Consider the following 19,951-nt stretch of genomic DNA (forward strand, 5'->3'; position numbering starts at 1 on the left):
CCGTATTTCTGACCAAAAATGGCTCGGCTAAAGTATATCTGTAGGATAATACTTATATTAATTGGGTGTTCACATGACTAAAATATTAGAAAGAACCAAGGTAATATGGTTCGGTTAATTTTTCTTACGATCCGGTCCACTACAAGATGGCTCCTTGTACTTTTTATTGTTACCAGGTATTATAAAATTCCTGCTCAGATAAACTTCATGCTCATTTCCATATATCAAAGGCAATAACTTTTTTGAAATCTGAATTCTTTCTATACCACATTGAGTGGTGCTTCCTCTTTCAAATCTAAGTTGTTGTAGCCCAAGATGTTTTTTGTCTGTTGAAGTTTACTGGATTTAAGTAAATATTTTCTGCTGCATAGTCAAAAATAAGCAAAACAGTTTTTTTTTTGCAAAACTCAGGACCGAAACAGAGTTGATCTTTGTAGTCATTTTTAACATTTTAAATGATGTCTGTGAAATGATTAAAGGTGTCTGCAATTGTATATGCTACGCTGCTAAATTGTTAATTATGTAAAAAGAAAGCAAAGAAATTTTGGTTTTTGAAATTCTGTTTTTAAATTCCCAAACAGATCACATTCCAGTTCATTGCAACATTTTCCACACTGGTGCCTTTAGTCGATTGTTCTTCCATACCGCATTACAGAAATGACCTCACAGAAGTAAGTTCTATTTGACATCAATGTTGTTGATTGATCTAATTTTTCGGGTGAAGTTCCTGGCTGACCCAGATAATATTAACTAAAAGCGAAAGACAAATGCTTACAAGATTTATCGTATGATCTACGGCTCTAACTGTAATTTATATCAGATATGTAATAAATACTTTGTAGGCCTTCAGTAAGGAATGAAATGGAATTACACCCTAGTAAGTAAAATAGATGAGAGAGAAATGAGAGAGTTAGAATATTTATTTAAATTATTTTGGTTCATTCTGTATCTTTTTAGAGTTCACATAGTTTAAAAAGCAATACTTTGATATGCTCTTAATAATATGTCCTCAAATGTGAATTTGTCTGGTTATTGTAGAATAGGAGGTTTATTTTATGTTTTTATTTTTGGGGTTTTACATAGTGCAAAAGTGACCCGAAGGTATCTGAGCGCTTTACGCAGTTTGCGCAGCAACATTTACTGGGAATACAGGGGATAAAATACAGGGTACAAAAATACAATAGCTATTGTAGTGCATGAGTGAACTCCAAGCCTCGTTCTAGTCTCAGCGCTTCTGATTGGCAGACGCCCTGCCCCCTCCCTCTTTGGGTGGCTCGAAGTTCATTCGAAACTAATCATGCTCAGTTGATTGTCAATAGTGGGGTATTTTAACCCGTGTATGCTCACTAAGATCTTATCCACAGGTTTTTGCAAACGGTGACGCGGTGCGAGGTGACGGCACTTTATCAAAGTAAATGGTTACCCTGGGGGCTCTATAATTAAGTGCTGGATCTCTGGCTCTTCTATCTTTCTATGGGAGCCTTATAGACTACTTTAGCTTTTGGAAAATATGCGGGAAATTACTATGTTCGTTAGCAGATGATTTTGACCTTTGCCTTTGCCTCGTCCTTATGTTTACTTAAACAAATAACTGCAATACTCGTTCTCGGACTCCCTAACAGAGTGCCGCTCTGTCATAACACGCTTAACCGAAGCAAGTGTATACCCTGGGGGTTCCTCATTTGAGTGCAGGATCTTTGGCACCTCGAACTGTTCATGGGCGTCCTATCGATTCCCGTTTGAAACTTATGCGACCCCTTTAAACTTTCAAAATATATGCGGGGAAATACGATGCTGCTGAGTACTACGGTTCCAAAATTGCCTTTTGCCTCTTTCTTATGGTTACTTAATTGTGCAATACTCGTTTTTTGACTTATTAATGGAGCGTCGCTCCATCATAACGTGCACCTTATGTCTAAACATCATTGTTTTTTAACATTACCTAGTCTCTCCTCTTTATGGAGTTTAACAAAATATACATAAGATGATTGGCTATATGTATTAAACTATTTAACAAGGGTATTTTGGTTTATCTTAATGTACTGCTTTGCCTTACATTAAGGGGGATCCCATATGCCACAGAGACTGGACGTGAAATTTACATTTAATCCGAATTCTTTCTTCTTTGTAAATACATGGAGCAAATATATGGAGGAGAATCATTAAAAAATAATGAGGTATGTTGGGTGTTACATAGAACCATCTTGTAGGTTAAAATGATTTAATAAATAAAGGGGAATATCTTTTCTGTATTAGGTGGCTATCCCCAGGTACTAACTGGAACATTGGATAACATATTCCAAGAACCAAATAATCATCGTGTATAAACTGACTATCAACATAGGAGAAAATTTAAATGGAAACTTAAGGTATACAGGAATAATTGGTTATAAAATCACCAATAGTATATAGATTACAGTATATTAATTACATGCTTTATGTTTACCCATATCGATCATAAGGTGCTGCCATCAATGAACTTTTTATTATCGGAAGTGGAGATTGAAGGAATAACCAGCATAGTCAGAATCACCACTTCTATATATCAATGTAAAACCTGTTTTAAGGACTATGCAAAAAGATCTCCATAGACTTGATAACCTACATCTTTCCTTGATTGGAAGAGTGAATGCCATAAAGATGGTTTTCTTCCCTAAATTGCTGTATTTATTTAGAGCAATTTGCCTAGAATTTCCGGATTCCTGTTTAAAATCTATGGAACGCGTCTTTTCAAGTTTTATATGGTCATACTCGCAACCAAGACGCGCATTAAAATTCCTTACTCTGCCTAAGGAACGAGGGGCTCTAGCATTACCAAATGTGCGATTCTATTATTGGGCAGTAACCCTGATTAATAGTCAAGAGCTTCTTCGAATTGGATCAGCAAGTGAAGTATCTTGGGGTGAACAAGCAACTATTTATAAATTAATGTTAGGTGAAAGAAGTTTAGGATATTTATGCGTCATCTACATGACAGCTATCACAAAAATGTAAAATTTAAGCCGCTTCTACACTCCTTTAAATTTGTGAAAAAATTAAGAAAAATGATGGACATTGGGCGAATTTCATGCCATACACTTTTCAAAGATAATTTAGATCTGCCTGAAATATTTAGGGATAATTGTATGAAGAAATGGGAAGCAGCTGGAATTACACCCTTCGGCAATCTCTGCTCTTCTACGGGGCTTCTCTCATTTGAGAAACGAAGAGTAAAATATCAAATTAATAACTGATATTTATTCAAATACCTACAAATCCGGGATTATATCACTAGAGGGAATCTTAGTGGAATTATATGCAAAAATTTGAAGTATTTGAAGTATTTGAGGCACTATCGTCCAAAAAAGCAAACACTATTAGTGCAATATATACTTTATTAAGTAACTCGGCACCTGATGATATAGGAAAGAGAGCCTTGAAATGGGAAAATAAAATTGGTATACCTCCCGAAGAATTTGATAGAACAATGGCTATGTCACAAAATTATCTCTTATCCACCAAATTACAAACACAATTTTATAAAACTTGTTTCATGCTGTATTATACCCCGGATAAAATTGCAAAATGGGGCCCCGGTAAAGGAACACTCTGTCCCCAGTGCCATACTCCGAATGCAGACTGTGTACATATATTCGCGACATGTGATGGTTTATCCCAACTGAAATTTGATATTGAGAGGTTTATCTCGGGGGTGTTGAAAAACCCCATCAATCTAACTATTGAAATGATGCTTTTAGGTGCTACTGACCCTGAGTGGAAAGGACAAGGGGTGGAATTTATATTTATCTCAATGGCTGTTTTTCGGATGTGTATCGCATCGGCCTGGTTAGATGAATTTGCTCCCCCATTCCAGCAATGGTTTGTTAGATTACTAGCCGCATTTAGACTGGAAATTGCAATCTATAAAGGGAAAGGTAAAAGGAAACGCACTATTGGTTTGAAAATCTGGGCTCCGCTACAGGAATGGTGTGCCATACAAAGTAATAATAATCTTTGACTCCTTCAAACCTTATATTTGTGTCATTATTATTGAAGATTGTCTGAGGAATAAATCTTACACAACGTAGCAGTTTGACTGATGAAAACGCGATTACCTTTGTATTGGTATCCGAATTTTGTTTTTGTGCTTACAATTATTAATATGGTTATTTAGATTTAGTGCGAAACAAAATTACACCGGGCAGTTATTTAATTGATTAACCAGACGTAGCACTTAGTCATCCTGTGTGGTAAACTTGTGTGTAATTTGGCTGCTATGCTTTTTCTTCTTTTCTGTTGTTGTTTTTTTTTTTCTATAGAAACGTGCCAGACTACTATTTTCAGTGTAAATTTATGTATCTTATGATTATACAAAAACGAAATAAAAAAAAAAAAAAAAAAAAAGAATCACCACTTCTTGGTAAGCAAACAGAATGTGTAAATATAAATATGAGTAGCTCTTCCGCATGAAAGGTCAGGGGTGTTGCTGCTGCCTAGGGGGCCACCTTACTTGCGTGCCACAGCTACTGGGGTCTTGCCGTTTGCCCTGTCTCCCTCCCGCCGCCGCAGTCACCAACGCGGCCGCCGAGCGGAGGGAGACTTCATCTCCCAGGTGCCCCAGAACCGGAAGTGCCGTCGGAGCGCCAGGAGGCGTCTTTAAAACCACCGACGGCATCGGTGGAGCGGGTGTTGCTGCTGCCTAGGGGGCCACCTTACTTGCGTGCCACAGCTGCTGGGGTCTTGCCGTTTTCCCTGTCTCCCTCCCGCCGCCGCAGTCACCAACGCGGCCGCCGAGCGGAGGGAGACTTCATCTCCCAGGTGCCACAGAACCGGAAGTGCCGTCGGAGCGCCAGGAGGCGTTTTTAAAACCACCGACGGCACCGGTGGAGCGGGTGTTGCTGCTGCCTAGGGGGCCACCTTACTTGCGTGCCACAGCTGCTGGGGTCTTGCCGTTTGCCCTGGCTCCCTCCCGCCGCCGCAGTCACCAACGCGGCCGCCGAGCGGAGGGAGACTTCCTCTCCCAGGTGCCACAGAACCGGAAGTGCCGTCGGAGCGCCAGGAGGCGTCTTTAAAACCACTGACGGCACCAGCGTCGCGGGAGCGCGCGGGGCTAAGCCCGGGCAAAGGGCGGGCCCTCTGAGGCCCTCAGAGGTCGAGGAGGCCGGGCCGGGTGCACCCCCCTAACACTGACTTTGCAGGTCTCCACAAGGTACGTCTTCTCTACACCCCCTGTTTTATTTGGATTGACTGCCGGACCGTTACATACTTAATTTTCCATTCGAGGGAAAACGCATTTCTACATATACCATCTAGCACCTGGCGAACTTACAAACTCCACTGCACGGTTTATTGCTTTTCGCATCTTGTCATCTGAGTGACTATAACCACTGCTTACACCGTATAGCATCTGTGCCCTACACCGCGCCTAGCGCGGCATTGGGTTTGTTTCGACTCACCCACTCCTGCGCAATAGTCTCCCTATAGGGGATCTGTTCTATCATCATTGCCATCTAGCAAGGAGAGTGGGAGGGTCCAATCCCAGTATAACATCTTTTGTCTCACGTCTTGGAATTGAGTAATACCCTATTTGTGATAAACATAAACACATCTAAACTATCATTATGACTACTAGGGGCACTAGAAGTAAAACAGCAGCTGGGGGGGGGGTTCCAGTGATAGGCCCAATAGATACCTTTATAACAAGGGCCAATGACGCCATAAATCAGGGCATCACACTCCTGGAGCGCAGGGTTTCACAAGACTTAGCCCAAGCTAGACGATCATCCCTTGGCCTCATCGCATCAGCTAGAACACCAGTTCAGGCCAGAAATATCAACACTGGACCTACAATTGATGTTCGTGCTGATATTCACAGCATACCAAATGAGGTCAGTTTATCAGCATCAAACCCCCTAATAGACTCTGATTTAGATTCCATTATGGATCTGGAAAGGACCCCGGACTTGCTCATCGACCCCACTCCAGATGAAGCAGCTGCAGACAATACAAGGCAATTAAGGGGCAAGCGGGAGGGTGCCATACGGAAACAAACCAAACACACAACACAGCTTAGCATGTCTAAGGCTAGAAAGTATAGCGTGCCAAAGCGAAAGGCTAGGAAAAGCTCTAACCCATACCTAAACGCACATGGAACAAATGTAGCCATAGAGATAGTAAGCGAAGAGTCTCATGGGGCGCCGCAGGGCACAGGGGACAAACCTGATGCAAATATTGCAAATGACCAACTGTTGGAAAGAATGGGTGAACTTTTCAGCATCTATTTGTCCCCGATAGAATCTAGACTTGTACGCATTGAAAAACAATTAGCTGAATTGAGCGCTCCCACTAAAAATATTCCTAGCGATGGTGCGCCAACTCGTGTGGGACCCAAACCCAAGAACACCTCAGCTCCCATTATGACCGCAAAGCTTAAAACCCCACAAGCTCCATGTAAAGGAACTGCTGCCAATCAATCGGCAGCAAACACTATTGCTAATCGTACCGTTAATCCTCAAACGGCCAAGGTAGTCACACAGCCTGGAAAGGGGCAAAATACTGCAGAGAGCAAGGGAATCCCAACCAGTCATATTAATAACTCTGCTCAAAATCCCTCAAGGGTTGAGCCCGCCCAAAAAAAGCGCAACTAATATGAGACAGATTCCCCCACGCATCAGTCTACCGCCTGAATGTGGGGCGTACGTGCTGGTCCTGGTTAATGTGCCCAAACTTTGGAAGGACCAGGAAGAAACCCCCATATCCCTTAAAAATAAGACCCTACACTGGTTAATTACTAATTGTAATTTTCCAATGGAAGGGGCAAGGGAGATGATTCAAACTCAGAGAGTGGGATGGGTAGGCCCATTGAGGAAAAAGTTCGAGGGGGACTGCATAATTGCACATTTTAAGAACCCCCAATGGGCAGAAAAAACTTTGGCTAGTGAACCACTACCCTCACCATGGGAATTTAACACCACCCTGCTCCCACTGGGCTACTTTTATAGACATTTGATTCCCCCTAAGCCAAATATGGCAAATAACCCTGTTGTGCCTTACCAGGACTCAAATTTCTGTACTAGGATTAAGTCTCCACTTTTTCACCAGAACCAAGACCTCAATCCCCTGAAGGGCCCGGTACAGTGGCACCAGGCCCCAATGCAAACATATCAGCTGCACCATACCCACTTTCCCACAATGCCTCAGCATGACCATAGGGAAGGATTATATCCAACAATCACCTCAAATCAGTTTATACACCAGAATGAAGCAAGGCCACTATTTAACATCCCAACCTATAATCGGTTGGAACATGCCTTCTCAAATTTAGATGAGCTGGATTGACTGGATAATAGGGTAGGTAACAACATTGGAAGCATAGATACAAGTAATGATAACAAGGGATATCAATTACCAGAAGAAGAAATCACAACTCAGAGAAGATTACCTGGTGATATGGATGGCAATAGTAGTTGCACAGTACTTGGCAACACTAACGAGGAATATCTACTAGCAACACCAGGTAATGCTGCCCAGGGAACACCAAACCATACTGCTATAGCCATACCCACACATGAATATAAAATTCCCACATTGCCCGAACTCGCTGTGATTACAGTGAGGAACCTTGGGAATAAGCCTACTAGACAGCCCAGCTATCGTGGTTTGTCAATCCTTAGCTGGAATGTAGATGGGTTAGAAGCAAGGCTCTCAGATCCTCAATGGGCCAAGACAATTGATGGTATAGACATTGTTATGTTCCAGGAGACCTGGGCTGTTGGGAACCTATACATTGAGGGATATCACTGCTTTAGTGTAACAGCGTCCAAACCTAGTTTCGGCCGAGCAGTTGACGGTTTGTTTATTGGGATTAAGATATTGGCTGGTGGCACAATCAGAGATTTGTCTAGAGGGAATCCGAACATACAAATTCTTGAATACAAGTTAAAGACTCGGATTTATTTAATCAATTTTTATAATAATGATTTTTACTGTGTACCTAATAAAAACTTTGAGGCACTTTCAAAGACCTTACACAATCTGGAATTTAGCCCACAAGCTGATGTTGGGTCAGGGATCTTGATTGGGGGTGACTTCAATGCAAAGATACTAAAGAATCACGGGACTAAGGATAGGACCCACTTAGACCAAGCGGAACGAAGGGGCACCGAATTAGCGAACATATTATCTGAGTTCACCTTTGGTGATGCCATGGAAACAGGCCACAATTCTAGCGCTTCTTATGCTCCCACGTTCAGAGGTAGGGACAGTAGTTCCACTATCGATTATATCTTTATGTCCCCCCATTTAATAGATTGTGTAATTAAGTCTACAGTGATGGAGACATCATTTGGGGATCATAATCCACTTACAGTAACTCTGGATTTACCCCTAGTTCGGTTTACAAGAACTTAAATGGCGCAAGGGACATCACACCCTCGGTTGATGGTCTGAGATTAAAATGGAGGGGGGTTGACAGTGGGGTAATTTTGAATACTGTACAAACTGAACACCCGCACCTGATTAACTCCTGCCTATCCACGGACGGTAATTATCATAGGATAATTGCTGACTTTGGCAGATTGTGTTCAACCATAAAAACTCTCTTGTCAGTACCCATACCAAAGGTAGGGAAAGAACCAACGTGGTTCGATTCGGCCTGTTCATTGGCAAACAGGGACTTATGAAGGACACTCACTACTAAACCCAGGTGCACAACGGCTGTCCAGATAGCTAGGAAACAGTATAAACTTACAATAACTGGAAGAAAGGCCGCACTACTCTCAGAACAGTGGGATTCACTGGTCGCCAGCGCAAATCTGGGGGGCAGCGGGCCCTTCTGGTCTGCAGTTAGGAAAACAAGAGAAATGGGTAAAAAGCTAACACCAATTAGCTGTAACATAACTAGTAGTGTTTGGGAGGCCCACTTCTCTAAAAATGTATGCTGCTCCACCTGAGGAGCCGTTGACTTTCAGCCCAGGACAGTTGTGTGGCCTGCGGATTGATGCCCACGAAGTAGAAACAGCTATAAAAGAGAGCCTTGGAAACAAGGCACCAGGCCCAGATGGTTTGCCCATCGATATTATCAAGCATAGTCCAGATTTATGGGCACCAACTCTTGTTAATGTCTTTAACAGTCTGCCAACAGTGCCCATTCCTACCACCTGGGCAACCAGCACCATCGTCCCAACTTTCAAAAAGGCAGATAGGTCGGACCCAGTCAATTACCATCCAATCTTCCTTTTGGATAATACCCTAAAACTTTTGGGACGAGTAATTTATAACAGGGTACTTGAATGGACTGAAAACACAGAATTATTAGACCCATGTCAGATGGGATTCAGGAGCGGGTGGGGACAGTGGAGCAATGCTTGAATTTAAAATTGATAATTGACAAGTATAGCATTGCTCGATCTTCCCCTATTTACCTTGCTTTTATGGATCTTTCATCCGCCTTCGATCTAGTGAATAGATCTAAACTCTGGACCACCTTATTGAATTATGGGCTTGACGAGACCCTTGTTAATTTCCTGGCCTACCTACATACTGATTTAAAAGCACAGGTCAGGATTGGGATGGGTGGAGAGGTCTCCGGAGCCATTAATATCGGTAGGGGGGGTGAGACAGGGGTGCGTTTTAGCACCCCTGTTGTTCATTATCTATATTAATGGCTTATCTGGAAGTCTCAAACAAGCCATCAGCGATGTACCGACAATCCTGGGGAAACCTCTTTCAGTACTATTATACGCAGATGATGCGGTGCTTATGGGCCGCACACCAAATGCCCTCCGCTTACTTGTCCAAAGCTTTGTTCAATATATGGAGGGATTAGATCTGCGTGTAAATTAAAAAAAATCTTTTATCATGTCATGTGGCCCGGGGAAAAGGAAGCTCAACACTATACATATAGGAACAGACAAACTTGAATCTGTCCCTATGTTTCCTAACTTAGGGTTGGTTTTCGCTGCAAACGGCTCGTGGAGTGGGCACTTGGCCCACGCCATGAGCAAGTTCTTGAAAGCCACCAATTCTATCATGAGCTTGCCCCGCCCGAAGAAAATAGGTGCCAAAAGAGCTATCTTAAAAATCTTTAGATTACAGTGTTCACTAGTAGCCTCATATGGAGCAGAGGTTTGGGGGTTGGGAGATAGCGCATGCATTCAGCGGGAAGAAAGCCGCTTTTGCAGAAAAATACTGGGCGCCCCAATCTCATCTTCTGATTTTATCTGTCATAATGAACTAAACCTCCCCTATGTATGCGATTTTATCAGAGCTAGACCAGCACTATTTTGGGTTAGGGTTTGGAGGAACAATTCAGCCACTCTTACACAAAATATTAGAAAGGATTGCCTAAACTGTGATCGTGGCATGGAGATTCCATGGCTCTCAGGAGTATCTAAAACACTAAGTGCTGTGGACAGAGGCAATGTTTTCTCCGACCCCACCAAGATTGAGCTCAAGGACAAAATTGAGGTTAAACACGCACTGTATGCACTTTTTAAATCTGAAAGGATGGGAAGAGAATCAACAAAATCAACTGTTATAAAATATATGGGAAACGAATTGTGTAGGCTACCACTCCCGCCCTACCTTACTCTACTCATGACCAACTGTGAGAGATCACTTTTGTTTCGTCTAAGAGCGGGCTCAGTAAACTTTTTGTTGTCTTTCCCTTTGGGCTATCGACATAGCACTGACTTTAACCCATGCCCCTGTGATGGTGTCAGTACACAGGATGATTTGCACTTCCTATTCTTCTGTAAATTTTATCTAAGATATATTAAATGGTTTTCAACCCCATATTTTAGGAAATACAGACCCCTTTCACTGGAGGAGTCCTATTTAATGTTGGTTTCCCTGGACTCAGATGAACTAATCTTTCGCACTAGCACTTCCCTGAGACTGATAACACGAGTGCGCAAAATGATGGAAAATCCTTGAAATTAGCCTCATCAGAATTGTATTATATTTTTTTTAATCATGAATCTTTGTATTGATGTGTTATGTAAATGATTTGTTTTATGTGGTACTTTTATGAATTTTATGAAATTCGAATAAAGGTCTTTTGAACTTCAATTCAATTCAAAATCTTTATTTCGGCATATGTGCCATAAAAGATAAACAGTGCACACATTACTTGCATTACATCAAATAAAACAACATATCTCTACATAAAAACATTGATACATAAAACGTTAATAAAAAGTACAATCATTAATAAAAATACAATCCATGTTGGAAGACGAGTAGTGGGAGAACAATACATTCATATGTCGTAGGATGGACCACCACATCGGATCAACAATTCAGATCAATTACAGTTGATGCCCCTTCTTTTTCCTTTGATAAAAAATAGAAAGTAGAAATCTACTGACACTAAATATTATCTGTTGGGACGTGTTAGTAGTTAGAATTCTCAGAGCCTGTGAGCATGACCTCAAGCCTAATAATAGGCATATTGGTTTGATCCATCTCTTCCTTGCCTGAGCATACGAGGGGCAGAAGAAAAGGATGTGCTGTTCATTTTCAATCTGTTCATGTTCACACATAGGACAAGTTTCATCCCTTACTTGGGACGATATATCACGACTCCTAGCCCAACGTGCCAATGTTGTTTTGATTAAAAGGTTTCCGTACCTAAATTTTAAAAATAATGTTTTGGCAAGTGGGGGCTCTATTTCATCCATGAAAATTTCATAAAGGGGTTCATCCTTAAAACTTAAGAATTTTGAGATTGTGGTCCCGCTAGTTGTATTACTTATAGTTCTGTTCCCTATAAAGGTCCAGAACGCCCTTTTTAAGATTTGTTTGGGATTATCTGGTAGTTGCTCGGGATTCTCCCAGAAATGTTTTAATCCTATACAACTCAACCAGGTCTTAACATGCCTTAGCCATGGGGTAGCACTTTGGCTGTCAAGCGCAATAATTTCTTTTAACCCGTCTCTGTAGTCTTGGAGTTCGGGGACGTGCCATAGTCTAACCCATAGCATTAGGGGTCGAATCAGAACATGATGGTCTGTTCTTTTAAAGTTCAGGTCCAGTTCCAAGGGTACAAGCGGAGTACCTCTTGGGACTGTGGAAAAATACAAACTGGGGGGGCACTACCAACCAGAATATAAGATCCTTAATTATTGCCCGGCGATGTCGCCTCTTGAACCCACAAAGAAGTTAAACCATTGAAGAGGCAGGCGCTGGAGACTGGAAGGCAGGAAACAAGGTTTTTATTCGCTCCGGAGGAGAACACAACGAAAACGGACAGAAGGTATCGTTCTGAGGTGCTCTAACTGCATCCCGGAGGCCTGGCCTCTTATACACGAGTTTATCTCTTTATTACATGTAACACATTCTCGTCGATACTTTGATGTACGGAAAGACATCCTCAGAATCCCCCCTTCCCAGCCCGTTCCCATGCAAGGCTACAGTGGAAGTCCCCGCCCCGTTCACAACAGGTGATGATCATTGCGCAGCTGGGTATTCCGCCGATTCACGGAGTGTGCGGGTTTCGATCGGATCTCGTGGGATGGGGGGGGGGCTTTGATCATCTCGGGGGTCCTTTGAGGAGGGAAGCTTCCTATTGTATGGGGAGGGGCAAGAGAATGGTATCGGCAGAGCTAGGTGTCGGCCTGGGAACGGGGAAGACAGACGGGCACACGGGGAAAAGGGGTTTGCATCAAAAGGGCCGGAGGTCATGACGGGGAAGCAGGGAGGTGTCGCGCTGGGAACAGGATGAGAGCCTGGGGCAGAACAGTGCCGAAGAGGGGTTTATGACTCAAGGCAGGTGCAAGCAGGGGGGGGGGTTGCCAGCGAAGTTAGGAGAGAGAGAGAGAGAGACGCGCTGGCTCTCGGCGAGAGCGGGGAAGCCATGGTGTCCAAGATGGCGGCTGTTTTACGCGCACAAAAGGTTTAAGGAGAGCAAGAGGGCGCCGATAATGTTGACGGTTTTCAGCCTAACTTTTAACAGTCCTCCCTTTTCAACATATCTAGCCAACTTGCTTACTCAATGTCAATTTTCATCAAATTCCTAACTTCGGCATCATATAATGCCCTCATGTGTTCGCTTCCAATGTCCACAGTTTTGGGAAAAATACAACTCGCACATAAAGAACACATAGGTGGCAAACATTGAATCCCTAAGCATAGGCCACATATTACAACTACGGGAATCAGGATAATGGTGAGCAGTCTCCAGCCCCAACTTTTGATGGTGTCCCAGAACCAACCACCAAGCGACCATTCTTCTTGCTCTTGGTGAACTTCCGAGGAGAGTCTGTGAAGATGTTCGATGGCTTTGTACACTGAGGGTGAGTTGTCCGGTATGTATGTACAACAGCTGGCCCCAATAATGCGGCATGCTCCTCCACGGTCCGCCAGAACCACATCTAGAACGAGGCGGTTCTGAAGAGCCACCAAACGGACCGCTTGGAGCTCGGCAGTGTTGTTGGCAAAGATGCCCGCTGTGATGTTCATGGTTGTCTCGACTGCCTGAGTCAAATGTCGGATGGCACGGCTGTTTGCCATCGGGCCCCAGAGGGGGACGAGTCCTTTCATAGCATCGAGGAACTGTGCTCCTGTTGAGTCGGCTTGCTCAACGTCTTTTGCTCGTTTTTGCCTGTGGTGATTCGCTGGGGCCACATAAGTTGGAGGAAGGACGAAGGAGATGTAGCAAGTGCCCCCCCAGCCTTTGGGGAGCCAGGTGTAGGCCTTAGTACCACAGATGAAATACATGTTTGGGGATGACACAAAGGAAGGTGGATCCGTGGAGTCCAAAGTTCTGGTAAAGCGGCAAGCGCTGTGACCTACCAGCTGTGTCCCAAGTCCTTCTACACACATGTGGCCTGTGACGTTGATGACCGTCAGGGCTACAGTCAGAGTGGCAGCCGTTCGTTTCCGCAGATAGGAGAAGGTGGGTCTGGTTGGATTGTGGAACACCTGCATTTCGATTCGTTCTTTGGCCGGAATGTCCATTTGGATTGAGTCGCTGGGGGTCAGCGGGCAGAAGTGTGTCTTTGTCTTGTTTCGCCCGGCCCCATGAGAAGAATGTGCTGCAGCTCTGCTGGAGGTGGCATTTTCCGTATAGCTCTCTTGCAGGAGGATCAGCCAGGCAAGGCAGGAGCCGTGGACGGAGAAGGGTGAAGGGATGAATGGTATTGAATGTCCAGTGGCATGGGGTAGCAACCCACAGATCCAGCAGTTGGTGGCGTTGGTGGCAAGATTGTGCTGGTGAAGTAGCTGCACGAAAGAGTTGTTCCAAAACTCCTTTCGCCTCTCTCTTAGTTGAGGAGAGAGCGAAATTAGATAATGTTCCTTCGTGGTGGTAGGCTGAGCAGTGGTTAGGAATGTTTCGTGAGCAGGTGCGTGTTCTTCCATAATCCAGAGCGTAGTCATGAGGAGAAAACAGAGGAGGATTACGATGAAGAGTGCAATTGTCTTTGAGCTATGGAGTCTGTCTGTTCTCGGATTTCTGTAGTGGGTATTTCCTGTTGTCTCAGTCGGCTTCTTGTTTGGCGCTTCCATCATCTTCTTATCTGGCGCTTCCATCATCTTCGTCTTCAAGGTGCTCGGTAGTGGGCAGGACCACAGACTCAGTTTTAGCTTCTCTCCAGGTAACCCTTGGCAGTTTGGGTCACCGTTCTGAGATTCTTAAGCTTAGTCCGTGGCCTACTTAGCCGAAGCTCCCTCCTTTCGACGTAGGAAATACCCTTCTCGAGATGGCACAGTGGGGTCAGGATGTTTTGAAAGTTCAAGTGTCTCTGTATCAGGGTAGCAGCTCAGCGATGGTCGGTCCCGGTTCAGGAGCTCTTCTTGGGTGTTGACGGTGTCTGTCGTGGCCAGGGCTGGAGAGACCTTTTTGCAGTGATGAGCGTGCAGCCAGTGTTTCTTCCCCTCCACTCGAAGTGCGGTCCGAGTGGTGATCAGCACTTGCCAGGGGCCCGTCCACCGGGGTTCCAAACTCTTTGATCGCTGAAAGTTTCGGATCAGCACGAAGTCCCCCGGCTGGATGGCGTGACCCGGACCCCTGGAAGCATCGGGGATGGCCTGCCGCACCTGCTGATGAAGGACAGACAAAGTTTCAGTCAATTTGTACAGATAATCAGACATTAGGACATCCGGAACGTCATGAATGGACGTTGGTTTCGGGGCAGACCAGACGCTCATGGGTCGACCGAAGACAACTTCATAAGGGGTTAAGTGATGTCGGGTGGGGGTAGAGCGCATCGATAGCAATGCCAATGGGAGGGCGTCTGGCCATTTCAGGCCCGTCGTAGCCACTATTTTGGCCAGTTTAAGCTTTAGTGTGGCGTTGTGTCGTTCGACAAGCCCAGCAGATTGAGGGTGGAAGACTGCGTGGAATTTCTGTCTGATACCCAGCCCATTTAGGATGAGCTGGATAACGTTGGCTACGAAGTGGGGGCCATTATCACTCCATAAAACACGACAGAGGCCATAACGGGGGAAAAACTCCTTTAACAGGACCTTTGCTGTGGCCATAGCGGTGTTGTCGCGGGTTGGATATGCTTCCACCCATTTGCTAAATGCGCATACCACGACAAGTACATATTTCAGGCCTTGGCATCTGTCTAGCTGGATGTAGTCCATCTGCAGGACTTCAAATGGGTGGTTTGGGACCCCAAATCCCCCCCGGGGTACTACAGTTCCCTTCCCGGGGTTGTGTTGCAGGCATATTAAGCATTGTTGGACCAGGCGTTTGGCGGAATCTGGGATCTTGTCATTGTGCCAAACCCTGGAGACAAGTTCGATCATGGGGGCTGATCCTATGTGGGCTGGGGAGTGTGCCATGGTTAATATGGGAATCAAGTATGAATCAGGTAGCAACCATCTGTTCGTGTCTTTTGTCCGCCAGCAGCCTTCATCGTCTTTCAATCCCACCCGTGCCCATTCAGTCAATTCGTGTTGTGTGCTAGCCATTTGTATGTCTCTAATTGTGTCCTTGGCGTCAGTCCAGTTTTCTGCTTGTGACCTGGTCACGTACATACGCGTTGTCGTTCTATTTTCTGCTGTCGTTCGGGCGGTGATGTCGGCTAGTGCATTTCCCTGTCCAATAATGTCTGTCACCTTCTTGTGTGCCTGGCATTTGATAACGGCAAGTTTGTTGGGGAGGAGGACAGCTTCGATTAAGGCGGAGACTAAATCCCCGTGCAGAATGGGTGTGCCGTGTGAGGTCAAGTATCCTCTCTCCCTCCAGAGGAGCCCAAAATGGTGAACCACCCCGAAGGCATACTGGCTGTCGGTGTAAACGTTCGCCGTGGTTCCTGTTGCCAGGATGCAGGCTCTCGTCAAAGCAATCAGTTCCGCTGCCTGGGCAGATCGCTGGGTGATGCGGGCTGTTTCTACTACAGTTCGAGCCGTGGTGACTGCATAGGCAGCGGAAGTGGTACCATCGGAGAGTTTGATGCAAGAACCGTCCACCCACAACTCCCCGTCGGGGTCAGGGAAAGCTGTGTCTCTGAGATCGACCCTACTCCTGGTCTGTTCGTCCGTAAGAGTCACGCAGTCATGTACGGGGTGCACATTGGGGTCGTTCTCTGGCAAGGGTAGCAGAGTTGCTGGGTTCAGTGTGGTGCATCTTTTCAGGGTGATATGGGGGGCAAGCAAGGTTAGTTCGTATCCAGTCAGTCGTGCACTCGTCAGATGTTGCGTCTTGGTTTGGTTCAGGAGGGTGTCGACTGCATGGGGTACCAGTACCGTGAGGGAATTCGAGAGTACAATCCCCTCACTCTGTCGGATAGAGACTGCAGCAGCAGCTACAGCTCGAAGGCAGGCAGGCAAGGCTCTGGCGACAGGGTCAAGAGTGGCAGAGAAGTAAGCGCACGGTCGTTGCTTAGGACCGATGGCCTGGGTCAGGACAGATAAAGCGCACCCCTCCCTTTCGTGAGTGTAAAGGGAGAAGGGCTTCCTGTAATCAGGGGTACCCAGGACAGGGGCTGAGCAAAGGGCATCTCGTAGTTCTGTGAAGGAGGTTTGACACTCAGGAGTCCAAGGGAGTGGGAAAGGGACGTCTTTGTTTAAGAGAGAGAGCAGTGGTTTTACAACGAGGCTGAAGTTTGGCAACCATTGTCGGCAGAAGGAGGTGAGGCCTAATAGGGAGCGAACCTGCTTCTGGGTTTTAGGGACAGGGGTGTCTAGAATGGTCTGGATTCGATCAGGGGTGAGTTTCCTTCCATCTTTGGACAGAAGGTGGCCTAGGTAAGTGACCTGGGGTAGGCAGAATTGCAACTTCTTCTTGGAGACCTTGTGGCCATTTTCCGCAAGGAAGTGCAAGAGTTGAATGGTGGCGGTAACCGCTAGAGGGGTGGTGTCGGCTGCCAAAAGGATGTCATCGACATATTGTACCAACACCACCCCGTCGGGTAACCGGACTTGGTCTAGTTGCCTTTTGAGGGCCTGACTGTAGATGCTAGGGCTCTCCGTGTAGCCTTGAGGGGCTCGGCAAAACCTATATGAGCGGGATTTTAGGGTAAAGCCGAAGAGATATCGGCTGTCTGGGTGGATGGGGATGGAGAAGAATGCGTTCTTGAGGTCGATGACGGAAAAGGTGGTTGCAGTGGATGGAATCAAGGTCAGGATGGTGGTGATGTCTGAGACCACAGTGTACTGGGGTACTACCACTTTGTTGATCTCTCGGAGGTCGATGATGAAACGGTATGCTTTCTCATCTCCCTCTCCCTGCTTCTTGATAATGGGCAAGATAGGGCTGTTGCAAACGTTGCTAACCACTTCCTCTACCACTCCTGCGTCTATCAGTGACTGGATAATCATTACCAATGCCTTCTCGCCTTCTGGCGATATCCGATATTGGGGGAGTTTTGGGAGTGTTGCGTCTGGTCGGACAGTAATGTGCACTGGGTCAATTAACATACGCCCTACGTCCGAATCCGCTTTGGCCCACAGATACGGAGGTAGGGTGTCAAGCAGGGACGCGTCGACGTCGGTGATGGAAAACATGTGTCGGGGGGAACAATGTTTAAGCAGAACGGGGTTGTCGTAAAGAAACACTCGAACTCCATCTTGAGAACACCTAATCGTCGCTCGGAAGTGTTTCAGTAAGTCAAGTCCCATAATGGCGTCAGGGCTATTGGAGGAAAGCAAGAACGTGGTGTCGGTGGTGTTGTTTTCTACGTCAAAGAGAATCGGGGCAGACAAAGGGTTGGTGGAGGGCGTTCCATCGAAACCTGTCGATGTTATGAGTGAGCCAGACAAGGGTGCCCTTGGAATCAGTCGTTTAGATAACGCACTACGTGTTGCGCCAGTGTCTACCAGAAATGGAGACTTGGTACCCAGGACCTTAGCAGTGACATAAGGGCCCTGCTGGTCAACATAGAGCTCGACTGGATCCCTCCCTCGCCCTTGGCTGTCCTATGCAAAGGTGTGAGTGTCGTCATAGTCAGATTGTTGATATTGGTTCTGTCTGGGTCGATCGAACGTATTCGGTCTGCTTGATCTGTCATTAGTCGCGTCATTTGGGGGCCCTCGTTGTGGTCCCTTAGGTCTCGGTCCGTTTGCTACATCCCTGGGGTCTCTGTTCCTGATCATTTCCAGGAGAACTGGGCACTGGGATTTCCAATGGCCAGTCCCTTTGCAGAAAGCGCACTGGTCATCTCTAAGGTCTGTGCGTCCACTGTAGGGGGTCAGAGTGCGGTCCTGGGGAAACGCAGTCTTAGGGACGTTTGTCTGGTAGTTTCCCCGGTATTGGTCTCGTCCTATAGTCACCCCTTGCAGTTTGGCAATCATCACCCTCTCTTTTAAGTCTTTCTTCTTTTTCTCTGTCGCCCTATCGTTTTCATTTTTCTGATGCTCATAATATTGGGCCATTTGAAGAATCGCGGTAGGTTTGGAGGCTGCCCAACTACTCTCGCTGGCCTGTAGTTTCTGGGAGATGTCCAATGATAGGCCCTTAACATAATTCTGGACAAACAGGTGGTGTCCGGTTGCAGTGGTCATGTCCTGGCCGCTGTAATCGGAGAACACCGTTTCAAACCGGGAGAAGTATTCCGATACATCCTCCTGGGGTTTTTGGCGACAGGCTGTTACTATCGACCAGTCCACTTTCTTTTCTGGGATCAGGGTTTTTAATTTCTCTACAATTTTATCTGGGAGGTCTAGAATGGATTTCAATGGCTTTTGTCCTGGTCCCCGTTGTTTATCCAAGTCATCGAGTTGTGGCCAGGTATGTCCGAACAGCTCAAGGTGGTCGACTTTCCGGATTTGCTTCCACACATCAGCTGGTAGACATAACCCGAAGAACAAGTCGATGTCAGCCAGGGTCATGATAGTTGAACCCAGGGCTGTACCCAATTCAGTATAGAAGGCAGTGGGGTTTTTACGTAGGTCGGGCAGAGATTTCCGGAATGTCAGTATCTCTTGCCGGTCCCATGGCTGGTAGACCCAGTTGTATACTACCCTTCCCTTCGCATCTTGGTTGTTTGCATCATCGTGAGTCCCTGTACCTCGAGGGGGAACCCAGTAAGGGGCAGCCTCACGTATCGGCATCATGGTGTTAGATTGCTCGGTTGGTGGTTCGGTCACTACGGGGGCCGTGGATTTAGCTCCCGGCTTTCGTTCAGTGAGGTGGCGGAAAACCTCAAGCGTACGCGTAAGGAGGTCCGACACATCACACTCGCCCTCATCCCCGATATCGACCTTCCGGTACAGAGTCCTTAGGCTCTCGGGACCTTTGTCTCGATATCGGTCCTCGTATGCATTCAAGACATGATAACACAGTCGTACGGTAAAATGTCGTCTGTGACTCCCTGTGTACGAGTTGAACATATCTGTGATGTACTCTTCATCATCCTTCCTTTCTACCAGTGTCCTTGCTATTTTGTCGATCCCCGCTCGCTCATCTTTGTCTAGTCTGTTTGTTCTTGCAAGGCCGGCCCCTCGAGTCTCATGCTCGTCTAACGTTGCCGTTGATGCGGGTTTTAATACCAGGGGTTCGGCTGGCACAGAGGCCATTGGG

Source organism: Lissotriton helveticus, chromosome 6, assembly GCF_964261635.1.
Source record: "Lissotriton helveticus chromosome 6, aLisHel1.1, whole genome shotgun sequence".
NCBI lineage: Eukaryota > Metazoa > Chordata > Amphibia > Caudata > Salamandridae > Lissotriton > Lissotriton helveticus.